This window comes from Sycon ciliatum, chromosome 10 (assembly GCF_964019385.1).
Source record: "Sycon ciliatum chromosome 10, ocSycCili1.1, whole genome shotgun sequence".
In the NCBI taxonomy this organism is placed as follows: domain Eukaryota; kingdom Metazoa; phylum Porifera; class Calcarea; order Leucosolenida; family Sycettidae; genus Sycon; species Sycon ciliatum.
The window spans coordinates 18768564-18772898 of NC_088652.1; positions in this window are offsets into that span (position 1 = coordinate 18768564).

Genomic DNA, 4335 nt, shown 5'->3' on the forward strand with positions numbered 1-4335 from the left:
TCCATAGGAGTGATGGGGAGGAGACTTCCCTCAAGCACATGCAAAGCATGCAGAATGATATTACCGAAATACAATCAGTTGTGGGGAACGATGACACCGAAAACACCTTGGTTCATGATGTGGAGAAACTGAAGGAGGAGAAAGCCGATGAGAGCAAAGTGGAAGATGTGGAAAACAGATCTACGCGCTACACAGATCAAGCCATAGCAGCTGATGAGCTGCACGTGAAAACAGATGGATCCGTGACCATGGATGCTAACCTCGACATGAATCAGCACTCCATCTGTAATGTAACGTTTGACTATAGTAACTCTTCGTCATGTGCTGTCCCTGCTGGATGGGTGAGGAACGAAATCCAACAAGCATCATCGAGATTGCAAACTGGTATGGACACTGTGCGCAAGATGAAAGGACCTCGTGGTGATCGGGGATTGGGATGGCTTAGCGGAGGTGGCATGCCACTGAACTCTGTAGGGAGAAATGGTGACTTCTATCTCGATGCAACCACGCTCATCGTGTACAAGAAATTCAGCTTGAAATGGATGGCGTTTGGTCGGCTTCATGGATCAAGAGGTGAAGCTGGTCCACGTGGAGAACGTGGATTGATCGGTCCTGAAGGCGAGACTGGACCTAGAGGAGCTGATGGGCAAGGTGGTGAACGCGGTCAAAAAGGTGATCAAGGAATACCTGGTCCAGAAGGTCCCAGAGGTGAAGTTGGACCACGTGGAGAACGTGGATTGGTCGGGCCTGAAGGTGAGATTGGACCTAGAGGAGAAGATGGACAAGACGGCCGACAAGGTGAACGTGGTGTGCAAGGTGATCAAGGAACCACAGGTCCCATGGGTCCCCAAGGAACCATCGGTCCAACCGGTCCTCCAGGAAACAGAGGTCCCGTGGGTCTCCAAGGAATCATCGGCCCCATAGGTCCTCAAGGAACCAGAGGTCCCATGGGTCCGCAATCAAATCAGAACCTATCCGATCCGTTTCATCTACTACCTCTCATTCGGAGAAACGCCTACCTCTACATATACTCTCATCCTAGCAGATTTGAATCCGTCACCAGGGTGAGCAGAAACAGATACAGAGGGATAAATCTCGTTGACATGAAGGACAAGAGAATCAACGTGAACAGCATCGACATGTTCCGAGACGATCACTTCTACCTCAACATTACACAACCCAGCCAAGTTTCCATTAGAGAACGATTCGTCAATCTGTTTCACGACAACATGTCTTTTGCAATGTTCCAAGTAATTCAAGTGGACGCACCTGACCCTAGAAACATGTCATTGAAGGCATTCGATATCGATACTGTCGGAAATTTCAGCTTGGATAGTTTGTACGTGTTGTTCACTGCCACCCACATAAGTGGCAACTACTTCACGCGTCCCGGCCATTCATCATTCAACATACCCGTTTCGTCTGTAGTCAGCCAATTATCGGCGGCTTTGGATAAACCTGTGTCGAGCATGACGGATCTCTTGGGTACAAAGTGTGTCATAAGTTACGCTCGGAATTCAGAAGGCCTATTCACTCTATACGTAAACTCCATTTTGATACATTCCAACTTAGACACTGTCCCATTTTCCAGAACCAATGGAATCGAAGATTGCAATTATAGCATTGGTGGTACTCAATTCTTCAACGGCACTTCATCAAAGTTGTTCTGTCATTTGCACTTTGCAGAGAGTTTATCTTCTCATACAATCCAGCGCATCCACACAGAACTCATGGCACACTACGATATATGAAAGTGCTACTTTGATTGTACATAATATATAGCACACAGGCTACACTACATTCTTGAGATGAAAATGAAAAATAAAACCTATCTATAGTGAGTGTCATCACAACACCAGAATGTCTGTGATATTGACAGTGGCGAACAACACGTCGGGCGTGAGCAGGGGATTGCACAAACCGAACTTTACTCTAAATGTGAAGGAGCTCGATACGCGTGATAAAGTCCTGCATGTTGAATCGGCTCAGTTTGAAGTACACTTTGAGAACATAGACGAGGCAACGAACAAACTCTATGTGGTACATGGTGTAGAAGAAGAAGAAGAAGAAGAGGATAGACTTTCCATCAAGACGGGAACATACAGCGATGTAGACGATTTGGCGTCTATTATCAATGCCACTCTGAAACGAGCAGGACACGGAGACATTGTGTTTTCCTACTCTCGTCACACCAGCCGTATAAGTGTCTCGGTACCCAGGAATAAACGGTGCTTGTTGAAGAAGGACTCACCCGCATTGGTGCTGGGTGTGGGCACTATTCTCAAGCCATACACGATCGAGGGATCTCACACGTTCCCGTTCGCTGTGGATCTGACGAAAGGCAGAAGACTTGTCCTGCTCTACACCGACCTCATTGGACCTGCTGTGGAGTACGAAGACAATACTGATTCGAGGGTGCTGAAGACTTTTCTTATTCAAACCCTCAACGGTTTGAATAACTACGTGTTCGGGAAAGAAGACAAACGACTGCTGCTTCCACACGAAAACGTGACTAGCATTTCGTTCTGGTTGAAATTCAACACCGGTGAACACATTACTTCCGGATATCCCGTCTACCTTGATCTTCGGATCACCAACACAACTACTTAGATGGATCTTCCAGATGTTCGTGTCCGTCACGTGCGTGACATGGTGGAGGATATAGCAAAACGAAAGAAATTGGAGAGCGAAAAGGTGCGTTGCCGGGAGAAGTACGTAATTTACAACACTGCAATCTTGTCCTTTCTCATACTCATTCAAACCATTCTCAACATTCTTCAAGGGAGTGGTGTTGTATCTGGAGAACATCGCATTCGAATCATCGCCATCAGTAGCACGATCATCGGTGTGATCATGGCATGCATTGGTAAACACGTTCTCGACACCAAACGTCAGCTTGTCAAGTGTATCTTATATGACTCGTTCATGTTGGAATTGGGTATTACTCTTGAAGATGGGAAGCTCACTAACGAGGAGCATCAACGATTGATATCGATGATGAACGACTTTCGCAAGACACTGGATATTGGATCTTTGAAAAAAATTCACCCCTATTATAATGTGACTCGCAAGAATGGCACAGGAGATACACTCACCACAAGCTCCGGAGTCCTTCACGGGACTCCTGACCAACACGAAGATCGTTCAGAAGAACATCCTCGACAGGACGGAGAAGAAACTCTCGTTGCTTGAGGGTAGACGCGGAGTACGACTCTTTTCCACAGCAGATCGATCACCACCATCCCTGAACAATGAACTAGACATCTCGTCGCCGAATTTCATTGCTCTGGGGGAGAGCTATTTCATCGTGAAAATGCGCTATAGTGTCAAAAACAATCTCAATAACCAGCCTGGAGACTACACGCGATGGGTGTGCACCACGTCACCAGCCTTTTCGTGGTTCAAGAACATTCGAGTGGAGATCAACGGAACAGAGGTCACGCAATCGAGTAAAGTTGCCGACATGCAAATGGTTCAGCATATCCTCAGTCTAATGGAAAGCAGCAGCGAACGCCTTCAGTACGTGGACTCGGATCTCTACGGTCTACAGAAACTGGATCCGCAAAGAGCATTGAGAGGTGTGGATTTATCGCCCTATCAACTTGGTGTGAAGCGTAAGCATGGCTATGCCTTCGAAACAAACGCTGCAAACGCTAATGCAGCACAAGCACCGGATTTCGTCGATGATTTCACACTCAGGCGTGCACCCACCGTCGAGCTTGTCACCAACGAAGGCTTCTCCAACACGGTTCAGGAAAATGCACTTCGTGCAGCTGTTGGACGGTTTCAGTACAAGCTGAGACCCTTCCTACCGTTTTTCAATCAGGACGATGCTTGGTTACCCCCGGGTACACAGGTGAAGCTTCGCTTTGATCTGCCACAATCCGAGCTTTCCAGATACATCATGCTTAGCGATCAAGGCGGTGGTGCCAACAGTGCTCTGAGCGTCGGTGATATTGAGATCGATCTACTCCAATTGGACTTTGTGTACACTACCTATCGCATGGAACCCAATCTCACCGATCGTGTACGCCTTCCCAAACAACTCTATTTCCACACGTGGTGCCCTCGTCTCATACAAAAGAGCATTTCAGATGATGCTGGTACACTGGAACTGCTTCACAATGCGGACATTCCACGCAGGATGATCCTGTTCTTCACAGATTTGACTCATGGTACACAGCCAGCATTGGCTGGAGGTGAAGCATCGCATTCTTCGAACAGACTGGCCATGATTCATGCAAATCTCAGTCAACTTCGTGTCACTGTCAACGACCAGACGCTCTTTGACAACCCGCTCAAGTTCCAGTGGGATGTGAGTCGTAATACTGAAGG